This window comes from Hibiscus syriacus, unplaced genomic scaffold, assembly GCF_006381635.1.
Source record: "Hibiscus syriacus cultivar Baekdansim isolate YM2019G1 unplaced genomic scaffold, ASM638163v2 tig00111582_pilon, whole genome shotgun sequence".
Classification (NCBI taxonomy): domain Eukaryota; kingdom Viridiplantae; phylum Streptophyta; class Magnoliopsida; order Malvales; family Malvaceae; genus Hibiscus; species Hibiscus syriacus.
This window is the reverse complement of record NW_024063126.1, coordinates 7,142,078-7,166,195: the sequence shown is the minus strand read 5'-3', so window position 1 is coordinate 7,166,195 and position 24,118 is coordinate 7,142,078. Positions and strand designations below refer to the sequence as shown.

At 32.6% G+C, this 24,118-nt stretch overlaps 1 pseudogene; it reads left to right on the top strand.

The window, feature by feature from the left end:
• The window catches only part of LOC120165407, a 33,964-nt pseudogene extending 13,663 nt beyond the window's left edge, over positions 1-20,301 (top strand).
• The last annotated feature ends 3,817 nt before the right edge of the window (positions 20,302-24,118 follow it).

Below are 24,118 nucleotides of genomic sequence, written 5' to 3'. Positions count from 1 at the left end.
ATCCTTATGTAATTAATATTCTATTTAAATGAATGTTTTTGTTTCTAATATTTAAATGTAATTACTTTTTCTATAATTTCTCAATGTATGTACACCTAAATAAATTTTATTTTTTTAAAATTTTTATTTAAAAATTATTTTATGATAGTTATTTAATATAATAATTAATATTATTTATTATAAAAAAAGTAATTATTAATTTTAAAATATTATAATAATTCCACCTTCCAATTAGAGAAAAAATATTAAATTAAACAAATTAAAAGTTATAAAAATATTTATGTATACGATGACACAATTCATGTTCTGATTGGAAGATTAAATTTTTTAAATTAAATTAAAAGTAAGACTAAATTGATAAAAATATGTAAGTATTGAAGATTAAATGTGTAATTATACTAATTTTATTAACTTATGCATCAATATTTTCGTTAAATATTGATAACAAATGACTAGATTGATAACATTTAAATAATTAAGTGATAAAATTAATAGATCGATAATAAAAAAATAGATATATAACCATACATGTAATATTATAATTTCATATATTTTTCCTATAACTACAATAAGATCAAAGATGGTTTTCATCTATTGTTCTATCCGATTAATGTCGCGTGGAATAGGTGAATGCCAAAGTCCCTGAAACATATAACACTAAAAACTAAATTCACTCCACCTTTAACACACATTTAAAAAATACATTAGATAATTCTTATTATTAAACAATAAAATAAAATCTTTATTATTAAAAAATAAAATAAAAGCTTTATTATTAAAAAAATACCAGCGTGGCATCTGACTCAGTAGAACTCATATAAAGCGTGTCCCCGAGGATACGCCTTACACGCGTGGCATCCTAGTTAGCATAAACCCAGGTAAAGCGCGTCCCCGGCGATGCGCCTTTGTGTCACCTCAGCCGAAAGGGTGCTACTTCAGGAAATATTGGTCAAAGGGTGTTAGAGAGGGAATATTACGGCAAAAAGGTGTCAGTTTAGACAAATTACCCGAAAAAGATGTGTAACATTTCTTTCTTCCCTATTGGACCCATTTTGTGGGTATATGTATTACCATTTAACCACCCCTTCTTCTTCTTTTTCTTTTCAAATTTTAACAACTCCTTGGTGATGAACCTGTAGATGCAAGAAGTAGAAGGGAATAATGTAGGAGTGCACGTAGGCTTTGCGTGTTGGACGTAAAGGTGCAAACTTTTTTGTAAAATTGTGAACTCTAATATTAATCTCAAAACTCAACGTAATTCAAATTCAAATACAAGTTTCAATGTGATGATGGAAACAAGATGGGTTGGTCGGTCGTGAGTAGTTCACCCGTTCTGATTTAGGCGGAGTGGTGCAATCAATGAGAGTACAATCATTGATTGGTGTGTGAAGGAGGAAGAAAATAGATTATCATAAGGCGGTTGGTTACAAGAAGTCCATCACCTTTTTCAGTCTTAGTTAAAGGTTTTTCTGGTAGCCTTTAGCAGGGTTTCAAATAGCGGTCGAATAGCGGTATCGTGGTCATTATATCACAATCGCGGCGGTGTCCGAAACTACTATCATTGAAAATAACGGTGTTAAGCGGGATCACACAATTAGCGACGGATCGCGACCGTTATTTTAATTTAAAAAAAAGGGTTTTTATTAAAAAAAATAAGCTCCTTCGAAAAAATTTACGATCGTGATATTCACAATGACCGCAATAGTATCCATTATATCCACAATCATGATAAACACGACGTGACCGAAAACGTGACCGCAAATGCTATTTAAAACCCTGGCCATTATTACACATGCCAGTTGTAGGATCTTGATAACTATTTGTAGACTAAATAGGCTAGGTGGATCCAATAGACATACTTATGATTTCGTTCAGGGGCATCATGTGGGCCTATTAGTGGGCTTGTCTATTAGAGGTCTTATGATCTATGCAATATAATTGATCTGAATTTCTCTATGCTTATGGGATGTAGGCTAGTCGGAGGCTTGGGAGTTTCTGGAGATAATCTCTAGAGGTATAACAAATAGTCCCCATCGAGAGGAATGCCATAAAGTGGTTGGACCTGAGAATTATGAAGAAAAACGTGTTTCGTCGATCATAGATGGTTCACCCCTTTGTTGGGACCGTCGACACACCCCATGTGTAACACACTCAACCTGTATCCAACCCAGATACGAGTCTGAGGTGTCACATTGACTTTTTAAACTTTGACTCATGACAAAAAATCAAAGAAATTTAAAACTTTCATTATAATAACATTGTTTTACACAAGTTAACCAAAACAAGACAAAACTGATCAGAGCATTTGTAATTCACAATTTCGTTACATGCCAACACACTATATACAACCAAATATCTACACTTAACTATAATTCTAATCTGATCTGTGGAAATGAGAGTTTGATCTGTCTTGCTCCTCTTCACTTCTCCTCTCGCTTTTCAGAACCTACGTGTGAAACACTCACACGCTAAGTCGATGACTTAGTGAGGCAAATAAACATATAATGTAAATTATAACTTGTAATCATGCATGAATAATTACTACTATTATATCATACCACTCATATCCTTATTCATGTAACAAATACATACATACATACATACATACATACATACATACATACATACATACATACATACATACATACATACATACATACATACATACATACATACATACATACATACATACATACATACATACATACATACATACATACATACATACATACATACATACATACATACATACATACATACATACATACATACATACATACATACATACATACATACATACTACATACATACATACATACATACATACATACATACATACATACATACATACATACATACATACATACATACATACATACATACATACATACATACATACATACATACATACATACATACATACATACATACATACATACATACATACATACATACATACATACATACATACATACATACATACATACATACATACATACATACATACATACATACATACATACATACATACATACATACATACATACATACATACATACATACATACATACATACATACATACATACATACATACATACATACATACATACATACATACATACATACATACATACATACATACATACATACATACATACATACATACATACATACATACATACATACATACATACATACATACATACATACATACATACATACATACATACATACATACACATACATACATACATACATACATACATACATACATACATACATACATACATACATACATACATACATACATACATACATACATACATACATACATACATACATACATACATACATACATACATACATACATACATACATACATACATACATACATACATACATACATACATACATACATACATACTACATACATACATACATACATACATACATACATACATACATACATACATACATACATACATACATACATACATACATACATACATACATACATACATACATACATACATACATACATACATACATACATACATACATACATACATACATACATACATACATACATACATACACATACATACATACATACATACATACATACATACATACATACATACATACATACATACATACATACATACATACATACATACATACATACATACATACATACATACATACATACATACATACATACATACATACATACATACATACATACATACATACATACATACATACATACATACATACATACATACATACATACATACATACATACATACATACATACATACATACATACATACATACATACATACATACATACATACATACATACATACATACATACATACATACATACATACATACATACATACATACATACATACATACATACATACATACATACATACATACATACATACATACATACATACATACATACATACATACATACATACACATACATACATACATACATACATACATACATACATACATACATACATACATACATATACATACATACATACATACATACATACATACATACATACATACATACATACATACATACATACATACATACATACATACATACATACATACATACATACATACATACATACATACATACATACATACATACATACATACATACATACATACATACATACATACATACATACATACATACTACATACATACATACATACATACATACATACATACATACATACATACTACATACATACATACATACATACATACATACATACATACATACATACATACATACATACATACATACATACATACATACATACATACATACATACATACATACATACATACATACATACATACATATACATACATACATACATACATACATACATACATACATACATACATACATACATACATACATACATACATACATACATACATACATACATACAACATACATACATACATACATACATACATACATACATACATACATACATACATACATACATACATACATACATACATACATACATACATACATACATACATACATACATACACATACATACATACATACATACATACATACATACATACATACATACATACATACATACATACATACATACATACATACATACATACATACATACATACATACATACATACATACATACATACATACATACATACATACATACATACATACATACATACATACATACATACATACATACATACATACATACATACATACATACATACATACATACATACATACATACATACATACATACATACATACATACATACATACATACATACATACATACATACATACATACATACATACATACATACATACATACATACATACATACATACATACATACATACATACATACATACATACATACATACATACATACATACATACATACATCTCTTATTCTCTTGTTCATATAATCTCTCATGTTCATATCATATATCTTAACATATACTCACTTATATCATATAACATATACAATCAAGCAATTATATCATCATTTTTATTTTTATCACTATCATAGATTCCTTTTATCATCTGATCTTATAATTACCATTTGTACAATCATATATCACACATAACATTTCACAAGGAAACAAACATATCATCATATCAAGTTTATTTATATTATCTCTTTATTAGCCCATGTGCACTATGCTGTCACCACAACTCGTATAATTCCCTCAAGGGGCACTGAATATTTGTCCCAAAGGATCACTATGTCCCGAAGGACCACTGATAATACCTCGACTCTTGGTATGCCAACTATACCCCTAGCTCTCATATCACATAACATGGGCATTATCTTTTATACCATTACACATCTTCACATAGCCAGATAGCTTTTCACATAACATTTCCATTTGCACATGTAATTACTTAACTTATTTTCACATAGCTCATGTTCCATATTCATATCTCATAAGCACGTAACTCATATTACTTATATTCACATATACATTCACATCACTAATTCATATAAGCTCATGTATTCACATGGGTCATCTCTCATAGCATATCACATAGCTTCACAACTCATCTCATATAATTTTATGCATATACCCTTATATCAATACCATATAACTTATCTTACCGATTTGCATAATCCCTTACAACATACAAAGTTTATACTAATTCCATTTATTTACTTAATTCAACCTCACGTATTTTATTATCTAAACCTATATTCACATATGATTTCCTATATAATTCTTATATAACTACTATTAAATGTTAGTATAATAACTTATGCTAGTGTTTCTTAGTTACATATGATTCTCATTTTCTATCATATATATACATCAATGATACTCAACTTATTTCAGTCTTCATTTAATCATATGAGTCCATCATATTAGTTACATAGAATCTAACTTACATAACTTATACTTGGTTATCATATTTCACATAAATCATTGCCCTACAATATACTATATGTCATATAGTTCCCTTCCACTTATAACATTCCCTAAAGTTTGTGTACACTTATTATATATTTTACCCATGGTTCTTATATATTCTCCTAGTCATACCCATAATTCATCATTTCCTAACCTATATTACTTGTTTATATAATTCTGGGTATTTATACCACCAAATGTATACCACTTTCTCTTGTTATTACATAAATCTTTATTATCTACATAGTTCATGATCATATAACCTATATCATCTTCTTATATATTCACATGAATTAGATATATATTTATATATATATATATATATATATATTCATATGATTTACTACTCTAACATATATCCATACATATCATAAGATATAACACATATACTTATACAAACCACATGCTTATATTCATTAATTCATGCATTCTAATATAGGAAATAGACTTAACACAAGTCTTATTTCCATGAATCACCATATACAATACACTATGCACTCACCATAGCCTTGCTTTGGTTCAATCCTAATTCTTCGATTGTTCCGAAACATGATTACGCTCTAAACCTATATAGTAATACATTGATACGTATCAATATACTAATTGATATCTTCTAAACTATCACTTTTTGGGCTAAAATAAAGATTATTTTCATCTTTTAATAAAGGTATGCATCGATGCACTACACCATGTATCGATGCATCCCTTGACGGGTGCATCGATATACTCCTTATGCATCGATGCACTAATTGCATTTGATGTTCATTTATTTGAGAGTGCATCGATACACATTGAATGTGCATTGATGCACACAGCCCAAAAATGATACTTTGAGCACGAAAATCCCTTCCTGATCCTCTCAACTCTTTATATTTCACCTTCTTTAATATTTTTAACTTTCATACATATATTTACACTTATTTCTACTCAATAATCATTTCTTTAACCTCCCAACCATATCCTTTATATGGCATTCAACAATAATACAAAAATATCAACATATTCCAAATCTCATTCTAACACTTCATATTCCTTATTTAGATTGATGAGAAGTCAAATTCAATTTCCAATTCTAAATATCAACTCTATATCAAGATTTCATTCAAGAACTCATAATCTTTAATCTCTCCAAATTCCATCATCTTTTGATTTTAAGATAACTTAAGCTTTCCTTAAGCTTAATTATCTTCTAATGATCGGAACTCAACTTAAATTTAACTAATAATCAACTATTAAGAAATCTTACCTTTTGAAGTTGTAGTTCACGGCTGGAAGAAGGAAGAAGAAAACTCTGGAGAAATCTCTCCTTTCCCCACGTGGTTCCCTTATCTTATAAGAGGGAAAAAATATCTTCCATGCTAAATGACCATTTTGCCTTTTGATTCCTTTAATAATTACTAAAACCTTCAGGAAATATTTTTGAATAAATCATTGAACTATTCAAATATCCTACTTTAATCACCACATTCTTAAGTTTTACAATTTAGTCATTAACCATAGTTTGGGATGTTAGACCATGGCGCAGCAGAAACAAAACTCGATAGTCTCACCAGTGATCCAAGTACAAAAAACTGAAGTCGGGAGGAAGGGATGCGAATACTTACAGCGGGTTCCTTGTAAAACAACAAGAACAACAGTGAATACTGGTGGTGTAGATCGGTTCGAATCGTAAGCCTCCACGAAATCATGTCTCGACCTCTACTAAGTTCACCCGATTGAGAGCAATATTTTTCTTCCCCAAAACAGTTTTGAGAGAAAAACGGCTGAAGGTTTTGTTTGTGTGTTCTTCAAGAACGGTTGCTAGACCTAACACACCCTTTTATAGCCAAGTTACCCTAATCATATTAGGGTTTCTATTATTTCAAATTAATTAAATCTATATTTAATTAGTTGGAATTTAATAATCCTTTTATATCCAAGTTACCCTAATCATATTAGGGATTTTATTATTTCAAATTAATTAAATCTATATTTAATTAATTGAAATTAAATATTCGAGGTTATTAAAATATATACTTAATTAACTCTAGATATATTTTAGTATCGTACAACAAATTGTACATCTTTGCTCGTTTCAATCCTAGGGTGTGACCCTGTAGGTTCTTGTAACGTTAGTAGTAATTATTAGAACAATTCTAATATTACATACAATGAGTGACATCTAGCAATATATCATTGTCACCTAAGTTACAAGAAAATATGATTCGATATATCATCTTGGTGATTAACTCTTTTATGTATTACATCCTTATGTCATTTATATCTATAATAGGCACAAGTCTTGGAATAGTCACACTTGTATAGTCTATTTATTGTTTCTTGATATCTAGAGTAGACTTTAATTAACGAATAGTTTATGATATCTCATATCAACTGATTCGAGCACGTCCATGCGTTTCTAGTCTTACTCAATCAAGTGGCCTGTGATATATTTCCTATTATGTAGGAAGGACAAATCCTATCTTAATCATACTCAGCCACTACATATATTGAGATATATTCAATAACAGTCTTTATAGAGCAACCAGTTACAGAGCTTGTTTAGCTGCATCAAAACATACAACAACATATGTTGGGATAGTATTGATATCAAGTCTGAGGATCATACATATAGTCATCACCATGAGCAATGTTATGATTGTCATATAATAATCCAAGACATATGCTCATGGTGGGTTAATCCAATACATTGTTCTCTAACAATATAATCATTTATCAATTTTGACATCTCTATGTTAATGACAACTTGTTGTTATCAATCAATAACATGTTAGTCTTAATCGTATTATTATTGTCCATGCCCATAATAATACTTGACTAGGGATCTTTTAATAATAACAATTATGTCATTATATGGACTTTATTATCTTCCAGTTTATGTTAAACACATATATATAACTAAAAATAATAGCAACAATGCCTTTATTCAATAAAATCGGTAAATAAAAGAATTAATACAATCATCATATGATTGGTCTTTGGGCATACTCTAACAATCTCCCACTAGCACTAAGACCAATCACTCCCATATCTAATACCGAGTGACTCAGTGTGACGATCATGCCTTTGCTGTGTAAGAGGCTTCGTAAAGGGATCATCAATGTTGTCATCCGCGTGTACTCTACATATTTCCACACCTCCTTGATCAATGATCTCTCGAATGAGATGAAAGCGCCTAAGAATATGTTTGGATCGTTGGTGAGATCTGGGTTCCTTTGTTTGTGCAATGGCTCCATTATTTTCACAACGGATTTCTACAACATCTGATATGCTGGGAACAACCCCTAATTCCATTATAAACTTCTTGATCCAAGCAACCTCTTTTGCTGCTTCACTGGATGTAATGTATTCAGCCTCTATTGTAAAATCAGCTACTGTGTCTTGCTTCAAACTTTTCCAGCTCACAACACCTCCATTAAGACAAAACACAAAACCCGATTGCGATCGTGAGCTATCCTTGTCAGTTTGGAAGCTGGCATTAGTATAACCTTTATACAAAGATCTTCCTCCCCTCCATAGATAAGAAATTTATCCTTAGTTCTTCTTAAGTACTTAAGGATATTTTTAACCGCAACCCAATTATTTTCACCAGGGTTCTCTTGATACCGACTCGTCATGCTTAAAGCATACAATACATCTAGTCGAGTACATATCATGGTATACATGATAGAACCAATAGCCGAAGTATATGGAATCTTATTCATCCATTCTCTTTCTTGTGGAGTTGAAGGACACATTTCCTTCGAAAGAGAAATGCCATGTCTCATAGGCAAAAAATCCTTTCTTGGATTCTTCCATACTAAACCTTTTCAACACTTTGTCTGTATATGTACTTTGAATTAGACCTAGAAGTCGTCTTGATCTATCTCTATAGATCTTAACTCCTAAGATATACGCTACCTCACCCAAATCTTTCATAGAAAAACAACTACTTAACCAAGTCTTAAGAGACTGTAAAGTAGGTATATCATTTCCTATGATGAGTATGTCATATACATACAAGATTAGGAAAGAAACAATGCTCCCACTAGCCTTCTTATAAACACAAGGCTCATCTTCATTTCTGATAAAACCAAACTCTTTGATTGCATCATTGAAACAAAGATTCCAGCTTTGAGAAGCTTGATTTAGTCCATAAATAGACCTCTGTAGCTTACAAACCTTTCCAGTATTTCCTGGAAAGACAAAACCTTCTGGTTGTGTCATATACACATCCTCTTCAAGTTTTCCATTAAGGAATACAGTTTTGACGTCCATTTGCCAGATTTCATAATCATGGAATGTAGCTATTGTGAGCATGATCTGGATGGACTTAAACATAGCTACAGGGGAGAATGTTTCGTCATACTCTACAACATGAACTTGTCGAAAACCTTTAGCGACTAATCGCCCCTTGTATGTTTGTACATTACCATCTATGTCAATTTTCTTCTTGAAAACCCATTTACACCCTATAGGTTTAACCCCTTCAGGTGGCTCAACCAAAGTCCATACTTGTTTTACTGACATGGAATCCATCTCAGATCTCATGGCTTCAAGCCATTTCTCAGAGTCTGGGCTAGACACTACCTCTTGATAAGTCCTGGGATCATCTTGATCCATAAGAGGAACATCTCAATGAGTCGTAACGAGAAATCCAAATATCTCAGGTGCATAATGTTCTCTTGTGGATCTATGCAGTGATTGTGTTTATAAATCTGTTGAATGCTCCTCAACAACTTGTGAAACATGCTCAACTTCAGATTCATTTATTTGTTGCTCTTGAACTTCTCCAAGTTCAATATTTCTACCCTTCCCTTTCTTTGAGAGAAATTCTCTTTCGAGAAAAACTCATGTTTGAGCAACAAACACTTTGTTCTCGTTAGGGTTGAAGAAATAGTATCCCTTAGTTTTTTTAGAATATCCAACAAATATACACTTATGAGATTTAGGTTCGAGCATTGTAGACATCTGATGTTTTATATAAGCTTCACAACCCTAAATCTTCATAAAAGATATACTGGGACGTTTCGTAGTCCATATCTCGTTTGGTGACTTTTGAACCGATTTAGATGGAACACGATTTAGTGTGAAAGCGGTTGTTTCAAGTGCATGTCCCCAAAAATAAGTCAGAAGATCACTATGACTCATCATCGATCAAACCATGTATAACAGTGTTCGATTCTTTCTTTCAGAAACTCCATTCCACTGTGGTGTACTAGGTGGTGTAAGCTGTGAGACAATCCCACATTCTTTTAGGAGTTCATCAAACCCTATGCTTAAGTATTCTCCACCTCGATCTGATCGAAGTGCCTTAATACTCTTTCCTTGTTGATTTTGTACTTCATTTTTAAATTCCTTAAACTTTTCAAGGGCTTCATATTTATAGCGCATAAGATAAATATACCCATACCGACTAAAGTCATTGGTAAAAGTAATAAAGTAATGGAATCCACCTCTGGCTTGTGTATTCATTGGTCCACATACATCATAATGTATTAACCCCAATAAATCACTTGCTCGCTCACCTTTACTATTAAAAGGAGATTTAGTCATTTTTCCCAACAAGCAAGATTCGCATAATCATATTGTTCGAAAACAAATGAATCTAAGAATCCATCTTTATGGAGTTTTGATATGCGTTTCTCACTTATATGGCCTAAACGACAATGCCAAAGATAAGTTTGATTCGAGTCATTTGATTTTGATCTCTTAGTATTTATGTTATAAATGGTGTTATCTTGATCCAAAATATAGAGACCATTAACAAAATTATGCCGAACCATAAAAAACATTATCGAGATAAAAAGAACAACAATTATTCTTAATAATAATATCAAAGTCAATCTTTTCCAAACAAGAAATAGAAATAATGTTCTTAGTCAAACTAGGCACATAATAACAATCCTCTAAATTTAAATCAAGTCCACTTGGAAAAGATAAAACATATGTCCTTATAGATAATGCAACAACTATTGCTCCATTTCCCACTTGTAGGTCCATTTCTCCTTTAGCCAGATTCCTTTTCTTTTGCAGTCCTTGTACAAAAGTAAAAATATGAGAACAACAACTGATATCTAATACCCAAGAAGTAGATGTTGACAAATTAACATCAATAACATAAATACCTGAAACAAATGTTCCGTTTGCTTTTGCTTTCTGGACCTCTTCAAGGTAAACAAGGCAGTTTCTCTTCCAGTGTCCGGTCTTATCGCAATGGAAACATTTTCCTTCTTTGCTAACTCTCCCTTTGGGTTTCAATGCATTTTTCCCTTTTGGTTTGGTCTTACCATTTCCCTTAGACTTTTCCACTACCTTTTTCTTTCCCTTTCCTTTGTCCTTGTGGACCATCAGAATGGGCTTAGGTCCAACCTTTTTCATGTTACTTTCAGCAGTTCGTAACATGCCAAGTAACTGTGGCAAAGTCTTGTTAATTTCATTCATGTTGAAATTAAGGACAAATTAGCTAAAACTATCTGGCAACGATTGCAGGATAACATCGGTAGCCAATTCATCTTTCAGAGGAAATCACAGCTTTTCCAACGTTTGGATGTAGCCCATCTTGATGACATGAGCTCCTATAGGAGTTCCCTCTGCCATTTTGCATTGAAATAGAGCTTTAGATGTCTAATATATCTCTTGGCGTGCTTGCCCTTCATATATTTCTTTGAGATTTTGAATCATCTCATATGCAACCATGTCCTCATGTTGCTTCTGAAGCTCAGGAGTCATGGTGGCAAGCATTAGACATCCAACATCTAACATATAATCCATATGTTTCTTGAATTTGTCTTTGTTAGCTTTTGAAGTATTAGCTGCCGGTTCATCAGGAACATGTTCCTCAATGACATATTCTTTCCTTTCCTGTTTGAGAACAATTTTCTTATTACGAAACCAGTCAAGGAAGTTTATGCCATTAAGTTTATCCTTCTCAAGGAGTGATCGTAATGATAAAGTGTTGTTTGCCATTAAATCTACAACAACGGAAATATTAAAGTAAGTAAATTTACCGAATTAAAATTTATAAATAGGACTTTATTTACAAATTACTCCCACTATTTTATTCAAAATTAAAAATGCTCTTTGTTTTAATTTTGGAAAAATTCAACGAAACTTTTTCTAGTGGGTGAGGATCCATAATACATCAATTTGCTAAATCAGCTTTGGCTTTTCTTTTAGGATAGTGATTATTTAGGTAAGTAACACTTTACTAGTTACATCTAATGTAACTCGTCATTTTGGTGAACAACTTTTGTTCAAGTCATCTCATGACTTATCCAAATATTTAACCTCTAGATTTCTAATCCTATTAGAATAACCTAGCTAAGTTATTACCAATATTTCAACTGGTGAATATCACTTGCTTATTTTTCGCATTTAACCAAGATAGATTTATGTGCCAATGCTTTGGCAAAGCCCACACAATATCGATCAAAGCCTTAACGAGGGTAAATATTGGACGGTTAAGTTAACTTAGATTATAAAGAGGGATTTGCGTAATTATATCATCATTGTTCGTTTTAATATTAGGCCCTTTTTTATCTCATCAATATTTATTCTTATTTTACCATTTGATGCATTACATACATAACAAATATAGCAATAAATAAGGTGCAACGGTTATAGCCTAAAATAATGACTAAGGTGGCCCATCTCAAGCTAATGGGAGAACCAAGAACCCTAAAGCCTAAGAATGTTCTCTAGGCATCTTCTATCCATTCTTCTGCTCCTTGTGAATCTTCATAGGTTTATAATTTTAAAAGAAACTTGTTCTACATACGAGGGAGTAAGATAAGAAGAGAAATACAACATAGATATAGAAAGGCATCGCTCGCAGACCGTATTTCAAAATAAACCATTGTAAATTGAAAAAGGGCTATAACCATGCATATAAAACACCGTGCAAAACAAACATATCATATATATATACACATTGTTACGCCTTTGTTAAAAATGTTAATATGGGACTTCAATTTGTACTGCTGATGAGGGGTCGCGATACGGCCGGTGGGATTTTTTGAAAAACAGTACTTATGTTTCCATGGAAAAACTTCACGATTTGATAACTATTATGAATAGAATCGTGCTTTTGGGATTTTCAATCCCGAAGGTTTTCTGCATCCGAACAACCATTGTTCCACTTCCAAACGCGATCTGCTATCACACTCCCACAGATCATCCAAGAACAAATCGATTGAAAACATATTAACAAATTAACATATTAATCTTTATCGATTCGAACAATAATATCAGCATATTTACTGAAATCGATAAAACTAAAACAAGCATCTCATACATATCGCATCAACAAAAAATTTAACCCAAATTCAGATCGTACAAGTGGCTCTGATGCCATTGTTGGGACCATCGACGCACCCCATGGCACAACGGAAATAAAACTCGACGGTCTCACCAATGATTCAAGTACGAAAAACTAAAATCGGGATGAAGGGATGCGAATACTTACAGCGGGTTCCTTGAAAAACAACAAGAACAACAGTGAATACTGGTGGTGTAGATCGGTTCGAATCGTAAGCCTCCACGAAATCACATCTCGGCCTCTACTCAGTTCACCCGATTGAGAGCAATATTTTTCTTCCCAAAACAATTTTGAGAGAAAAACGGCTGAAGGTTTTGTGTGTTTGTTCTTCAAAAATGGCTCCTAGACCTAACACACCCTTTTATAGTCAAGTTACCCTAATCATATTAGGGTTTCTATTATTTCAAATTAATTAAACTATATTTAATTAATAGAATTTAATAATCTTTTTATATCCAAGTTACCCTAATCATATTAGGGATTTTATTATTTTAAATTAATTAAATATATATTTAATTAATTGAAATTAAATATTCGGGATTATTAAAATATATACTTAATTATCTCTAGATATATTTTAGTAACGTACAACAAATTGTATATCTTTGCTCGTTTCAATCCTAGGGTGTGACCCTGTAGGTTCTTGTAACGTTAGCAGTAATTATTAGAACAATTCTAATATTACATACAATGAGTGACATCTAGCAATATATCATTGTCACCTAAGTTACAAGAAAATATGATTCGACATATCATCTTGGTGATTAACTCTTTTATGTATTCCATCCTTATGTCCTTTACATCTAGAATAGGCAGAAGTCTTGGAATAGTCACACTTGTATAGCCCATCTATTGTTTCTTGATATCCAGAGTAGACTTTAATTAACGAATAGTTTATGATATCTAATATCAACTTATTCGAGCATGACCATGCGTTTCTAGTCTTACTCAATCAAGTGGCCTGTGATATATTTCCTATTATGTAGGAAGGACAAATCCTATCTTAATCACACACTCACTACATATATTGAGATATATTCAATAACAGTCTTTATAGAGCAACCAGTTACGGAGTTTTTTAGCTGCATCAAAACATACAACAATATATGTTGGGATAGTATTGATCTCAAGTCTGAAGATCATACATATAATCATCACCATGAGCAATGTTATGACTGTCACATAATAATCCAAGACATATGCTCATGGTGGGTCAATCCAATACATTGTTCTCTAACAATATAATCATGTATCAATTCTGACATCTCTATGTCAATGACAACTCGTTGTCATCAATCAATAACATGTTAGTCTTAAGCGTTTTATTATTGTCCATGCCCATAATAATACTTGACTAGGGATCTTTTAATAATAACAATTATGTCATTATATGGACTTTATTATCTTCCAGTTTATGTTAAACACATATATATAACTGAAAATAATAACGACAATGCCTTTATTCAACAAAATCAGTAAATAAAAGTATTAATACAATCATCATATGATTGGTCTTTGGGCATACTCTAACACTCTTTTGGTTTGAGCGAACAGTTGCAACCGGTGAAGGAATGTTCATATTTTTTAGCTTGTTTGTCATTAGAGGTTTCCTAACAACCCGTCATTTGTAGGGGCAAAGGCAGCTTATTTTTTCCTCTTTAAGGAGAGTTTGTTTGATGCTTAAGCGAGAGGTAGCGACCTTATTCAAACATGCGCAGGAAAGGTATGCCTTTCATCATTTTGTGATAGTAGAGTCGGCATCGGCTAATCTCTTATTACTAGGGGAGGAATACTAAAATATATGGGGAAATTTTGACAATAAGTGGAGGCATCTTGGTGTTGAAATAGAGGATTCTCAACTCTTAATGTAGGTACTGCAGTGGGAGTGGAGACATCTCTATGCGTACCAACACTACAAGTAGAACTGAGACATATTTGTAGTGACATTTCCAAAAAAAGGCATCTCAACACCGGAGTGGAGGCATCTCAATCCCTTAGGCTGTTTCGTGGATGCAAGTCAGGGTAAAGATAACTCAACACCCTACACAGACAACTCACAGTCAGCGGGTACGAAGGTAACTCAACATTTCTGTAGTGAATGGGTAGAAACTTCTCTCGCGTTTGGAGGTTTCCCGTCTTTTACGGTGAGTGGAAGCATTTAAACGCTTATAGCATAGGTAACTCAATGTTCTTTTAACAGAATATTATGGGCATCCCCAGTATGACTGCATAGTGGGGGCAACTCAACACCATGGTAACATGATAGAGGATAAAATGAGCATTCCATGATATTTGGGATCCATATAAAGATACTAAATATCTGCATCCATTAATTTTTCAAAATGTTACATGGTACCCTATGAGGTTTACCGAGTATCTAAGCATAGCGAGGCCCATCGAAACTAGAGATCTGCTGAGATAGTCGTTGTAGCTACTGTGCATGCTTTTTCATGTCCCCCTTACAGACGACGTCGTCAAAGGCGTTGCTTCTTTGCGCATGTTGTTTGGCCTTTCTCCTTGTAGTTTATGTTTCTATAACTTTGTCTAATGAGTTGGCCAAAGAAGTTGGGTAAGTTTTGCGAGAGAAAGAGGACACGATGATAACCGTTTTGGTTTTTTTGAGGGAGACGAGGATGGTTGTTTTGGTTTTTGGGTGAGATTTCAATTGATTTTGTCAATAATGAAGTCTATCCACACTCACTAAACCAATTTTTGAAGGGAACAAGGTGGGCTCGTTCGGTGGTGAGTGATTCACTTTTTGTGGTTTAGACACATTTGTAGTAAGTGAGAGAATGATCGTTAAACTGTGTTTGAAGAATGGAGAAAATGGATAATCATAAGGAAAAAGAAAGAGGGTCGATCAGTTACCAATGATCCATGACTGATTTAGTCTCAATCGGAGATGTGTATGGTGTCCTTTAATACATGTATCAGTCGTAAGATCCTAATGACTATTTGTAAATTGGTCAAACTAGGTGAATTTGGTGGTCAAACTTATGATTTCATTATGATGTATCAAATGGGTATGATAGAGGTCTTGTCTATGCTTTAAAGTTGATTAAAAGTCAACATTTAAAGGATGTAAGCTATGCAAACATTTATTTTCGTTAGGGACTAATTTTTTATTTATATATATTTTTATATTATTATTACATTTTGTTATTATATAATATTATTAGTACTTACTATTAGTATTTATTTTTTTATATTATTCTTATTTATTATAGGATTAAATGCACCATTACCCCTTAAAGTATATCATTTGTACCGAGTTTCCACTTAATGTATTTTTGGAACGTTTTGCCCCCTAAAATTAAAATCTTTACTTTGTTTACCCCAACTCGTTAACTCCATTAAAAAATACAATGGTAAGTTACATATTTAGTCACTCAACTAGTCATATGGTTTCGCTTTGGTCATTCAATTATTATTTTTTTCAAAATCATCACTAAATTTAATTTTTTGTTTTGTTTTGGTCACTGATTATTCTATCTAATTGCTTAAGAAACTTGATGATCATGATCAAAACGGAACGGAAAATGTTAGCTAATTAGTGTATTTCTTTTCATTCTAGAAAAACATAATAAAACTCGTCTATTAAAGTTTACAATGTATAAGGGAAAAAATAACTTGATAATCCCTTGCGTTCAACTATCAAACTAATTCTTTTCACTTTGCATATTTCACCGATTGAGAAAACGAACTTCCCATGGATTAATAAAACAAAAAGATAACTCCGAAATGCACACAGTTACAGCCTCATTTGCAGGAACAAACGAAAAGGCATAGTATTGATGCTCGGAAAATAGACACGAAAAGAAGGAGAGAGGGTGTGATTACATCGAGACCAAGCCATTTGATGTGTGTGAGTAGCGATTCTTTGCTTTTTGGTCGTCGATTGAACTGCTTCCATCTTCAGTTTTTTCTATACAATTTCTCTCTTTCTCCGAATTTTTAGTTCTTTTCTTCTCTTTTGTTTTTGTTTTCTGTCCGAGAAAAATGACAAGGGCTTTTCAGTTTACTTAAACCTTATCCAGCTCTCAGTTCTGTATATGAATTTGAAAACAAATTGAAGAAAATTTAGATTTAAGTGTGGGCACGTGTCCATCCTAAGTAAGCAATATATTTGCCACTACATGAACCCAAGACATTCCATGTTTAAGTTCAACAATCTCATTAGCTAAACAATATAAGTCTCCTACTTTCCTTATTCTCTAACTAAGGTCCTAACCATGAACTCCTAATATCAATATCTACCAAGGCAATAATGAATCACAACAACATCAATATCACAATATCTCTTGATCTAATCTAGAATCGAGTATAAGTATAAAGAAGTGATCTTGGATATTCGTATAGATCTTGTCACTAAGGCCATAGTAGTATACACATATGTATCTACATCTCACCACTAAGGCCATATTAGATAGATATTTATCTTCCACTAAGGCTAGCGTATATAGATACATCGTATATGTATAGAAGCAATCACCACTAAAGCCACACAAACAATCTTACCTACACCACTTAACCTACATTTAATCTTAGTAATGCTACTAAGGTCAATAACAATATCCTTATACTACTAAGGACAATCTTATTTTACACTTAGTCATATAGGGACATTATTGTAACTCTACTCTTTTATGTGTATTTTAGACATTTGATGAATTAATATTACATAACAAGATCAATTGATCAACTACACTCAAGTCCCATTTCAATCCAGGCCTTTAGCTAAATTCTCTTTGTTGGTATCGATACTCTCCTAAGGATATCGATACAATCCTTGGGTATCAATATTATATCTCAATATCGATTTTAAAACAACCTTTAAAATGATATTAATTAAAATGGCTTTTGATATCCAATTGCTAGTATTGATACTCACCAGTATTGATGCTAATTTCAACTTTGATGTTTGAAAATTGAATCTTGAAATCAATACACTATAAACAATATCGATACTTGAGGCTATTTTCATCCAGATTTCAACACTTATTCAATCAGAATCGATACCACATGAACAACATCAATAACAAAGCCTGAAAAAATACATTAAGCCTAAAAATCACCACTAAATCTCCTCTATATGCTACCATTAATTATAAATGTCATTTGTAAAGTTTAAGGGGGTCGTATAGGTTTATTTAGCAACTTATAAACCTATGTTTAAAATTCATTTGATCTTCTACGACAAAAATGTTTATAATTAGAGAGAGAGAGGGCCTCTCCTCTCTTTATAATTCCGACTGGTCTTCGGGCTCTCAATGACCGCCGTCCCGGTCGTCGTCGGCCGCCGTCGGTAGCCACATCACCGCCGCCAGTAGCCGCGTCGCTGCCGCCTCCGGTGGTCGTTGGCCACAAAAATTTATCAGGAGACTCGTCTCGATGCGATGGTCATGGATCCGAGCTTGGTTTTGTGAAAAACGGCCCCCAACGCCTCGAAATAAGCCGATAACCCCTCAGCTTCCACCGCTCGAATCTCCGTTGTCCACTGTTGGATCAGGCACAAATTTAAGTATGTTGTTCATATCCTCAAGATGCTCCTGCCCACCATTTGGATATGCGAAACGACCCCCCGAATGTCGGTGAGGCTCCAGCAGAACATAAGGTACTCTCATTTTTATTATATTTTTTTGTTTCGAAAACTAATAAAAATAAAATAAAATTTGAATATTTTTTTTACTTTTTATTGATTTTTGAATGGGAATGAAACCCCCCAAATACATTTTTTTCTTCGGGTGTTTATAGCCTCGATTTTACAACTTTTTTTCTTTACTTTTTCTTTTTCTTTTGCATTTACTTTTACTTTTTCTTTTTACTTTTTCTGAAACACAATGATGAAAGTAAATATTATTGATATCATTTTTTTTTGTTGTAGATCCAGCTGGAATTTGGTTGGTGGCAATTATGGATGTCGGTGGATGAAGAAAATGGTGGTCTACCAGGTCGGGTCGAATCTTGGGCCTGGTACGAGCTAAAAAATGGTGATTATGGTGGGCTTGTTTAGTGATGGGAGTGGTGATGGTTTTAAGAAACAAGATAGATGGGGTTGATAATATTAACAAGAACAAGGAAGAACCTAGGCTATATGAAAGTCTAACTTTGTTCCTTATATGTTCAAGTTAGGGTGGTAGCAAAGGACTTAGACCCACTAGTTATAGAAGAACTAGGAACCACAAGTATCTTTGGAAGTGAAGGGGTGACGCCACAAGAAAAACTTGATAAGTATATAAAGTTCAATTAATAACTTGAGGAGAGAATAAACTTACAAAGGTTTGATAAATGTATGAAATGAGATGCCTGACAAATGCCAAGGCATTGGTAATTTATAGAAATTAAAGGGTTTTGGCCGAGTAAACATGTAATGGTTTAGCTATGGTAGAAATCCCTTTGAAAACACATTATTTTAATGAATGTTCGTGAATTTTAATGAAAGTTCATGCCCTTGGCCGAATGATTATATGTTGGTTCAGCCTAGAGGATGTTTGAATGCATTATGATTGTTTGATTCAATTTTAGGCACCAAAGATGAATGCTTGTGTCCTTTTGTCGGATGCACATGTATCCTTGATGCTTTAGGCGTCAAAATGAAAGAACATGATGCTTGGTAGCAAGGATGGTGTCTTAGGTAACTAACTAGGTGACTAGTAGCTAGGTAGGCTCAACCTAGCACCTAGTGTCACTCTAGTTACTCAACTCACACTCCAGCTCCCCTGCAGTTAGCTACACTCCACTGGTCAGCTACTTGAATTTCAGCTCCCTTTTAGCTAGTTTAGCCACCTTCCCAATTATTTTAGCTACCTTAGCTAAGCTCTAAGCTATCCTTTAGCTAGTTTAACTACTCTTATTGTGTATTGAGCTTCTTTTGAGCTAGGTAAGTGATCAGTCCTTGTCCTTGAGCTGTAATGAGTTGTCATAAGTTGTATTCTTTGACCATAAGCTGCCATAACTTATATAATTCAATCTTTTCACCTATTTGAATCAAGAAAACAACTAAGTTAGCTATGAAATGTCATGAAAACATGATGCAAGCCTAAACGAATGCAAATGATATTATAACATAACTAAAAGATGTGTAACATGAATATGCATGCTTTAGCTAAGTATAAGCATAACATAAGATGTGGATCATAGGTTATGCATGAATATCATATAATACTCAAATGAATGACAACATATGATAATTCAAGTATACGCTAATATGCAAATGCATGCTTATAACACGATATAACACATAAATAAGATAATAAAAGATAAAGTAAGGTAGAACTCCCTTAGAATTAGTCTTAATGGTATTCATTGGGTGATCAAGTCATGGAGAAAGTTGGTACTTGATACATGCATCACAAGGCTCACATCAAAGGAAGAAGTAATAACTCTTCCAAATGATCCACTCGTCCAAGCATTGGAAAAGAAGATCAAAACAGAAGCAAACTTACGATGACTTTTTGAATGGTATCCTGATCTTATTTAGTCAAGATGTCTTCTGGAGATATGACCTTCTGTCTCTTATCTTTCCAAAAGTTCTTGAATCGCATCAATCTGATATCGGGAACTCAAGATATGGCTATTTTATTGAAGATGATGCATGCAGAAAATCCTATACGGGATTAATACGGGATTTTGTAAATATTACGAATTTTCAATATTTTTATTGATTATTTGTAATATAACTTAATATAGGATGATGCATTATCTTTTAGGATTAGATTTATTATTTTATTAGGAATTAAGATTGGGTTAAAAATATTATCTTTAGTTTTTATTATTTTATTAGGAATTAAAGTTAAGATATGTTTAGTTTATTATTATTTTATTCATTAGTTATTTAGAACCTTTAGAACTCAGTCCCTATATAAAGGAGGCTTCATTAAACTTTGTAATTCAAGATTTCTTTGATTAATAATACAACGAGAGTTCGTTTTTGCAAGTGCTGACTGCCTTGTGCCTTCGAAGCTTCTTCTCCTTGAGTTCTTTCAAGTTCTTGAGAGGGAGATTAATCTTCACACTCTAATTTGCCTTTTCATCGCGACTAGGAGGGCTGGTTAGAGCCATATTATCGTGTTTTCCTTTTCATTGCAACTAGGAGGGCTCGATAGGACACTTATCCATTTATTTTCCACAAATTCATCCTCACCATCATCATCTTTACCGTTCCCCTTCATAAGGGAGATCTTTTTATTTCTTGGTTATCTTATTTTATTTTATTTTCAATTTCTTTATCTTTTATTTAGCTTGTTCTAATATTTTTTCTTACCTTGTTTTCAGCACCTCAAAGAAACCCTAAAAGAACCCTAGTTATTGCCACCACATTCTCTATTCATTCCTCATTGTTCTTCATCGAGTCTAGAGCTTTCTAGGTTTGATTCTTCAACAAGAGCAACGTTCATTAACCCACCACCGCTTCCCTATCATTACTGATTAGGATCACATCACACCTAAATGGGAAAAGAGATTTAATTTGTGCACTTATTTTTATATTAGGCCTTGAATAAATGACCAATTGATACATGTTTTAGTCTTAATTTACTTGATCATTTTGAATGGATTGATCTAATGGCTATTGTTAGAAAAAAGAATCAATTAATCAGATTTTAGCATGCGTGACACTGTGCTGAAATTGTAATTTTAGGTCCTTCTAAGCTGATTTGAACTTTGGCTTCCCAAAATCAAATATTTTCAAAATGTTGACTAAATATTTTGAGTTGAAATTAAGATCCAATTTTAATTCAAATTGAGTGGCTTTTCTCATGTAGTTTATTTAATTTTTGTGAGCACCATTTTTTTACAGAAGCAAATCCAATTCCAAACCAAAATAGAACCCAAAACCTGACCCGATAGCCGCCCAAACACCCAATCGAAGGCCACCTTTAGTCCCTCAACTAGAGGCCACCCCTCTCTATCCCACTGCCGAAGCCACCCGTACACGCCACTGCTCAGCTCCACCAGCACACCACCTCTTGTAGAAAATACACAAAAAGCAAACAAATTATAATGAGTGGATTTTAATTGTAAACATGTATAAAATCCCGAACCAAAAATTATAAAAGGGGCTACTTTTTTTTTTGTTGAAAAAAACCGTGTAACGGAGGGGTTATTTATCCCCTTTCCTTTGGCATTCGAAAAGTAGTGTAAGAAAAGGATTTCTCCCCTTTGTAACACCCCAACCCGTATCCGACCCATATCCGAGTCCAAGGTGTCACATTGACTTTTCAAACGTTTTTATTTACAAAATGGCTAAAATTTAAATTGAATATTCAAGAAAATTATTACTTTTCATTAATTAAAATCAATTGGTTTTACAAAACCTAACAGAGCATATTCAACTCAATTCTATTAGTACATGCCAACTATATTCAATAAAAAAATACATAATCATATCCATTTATTTTCTGATCTGAACATCGTAAAGGAGATGCTGACCTGTCTTTCTCCTCTTAGCTTATCTTCTCGCTTTCTAGAACCTACGTGTGAAACACTCACACGCAAAGTCGATGACTTAATGAGGCATAAATAAATGTACTATAACATATCATTACTAATTCCTACTATGCACACTTCATGTAATCATAATAAACTATAAAATACATTACACATCAAAACATTGTTAACCAAACAATGTACATATCATCATATAAATTTTTGTAACACATTTCAAATATTAACTTAATACAAATATCATATAACAATTCATATGACAACTATATATATATATACACACATCATATATCACATTTATCACTTCACAAAGAAACCAACGCATCATCATATCAAGTTTATTTATATTATCTTTTATTAGCCCATGTACAAATGTGAGAACTAAA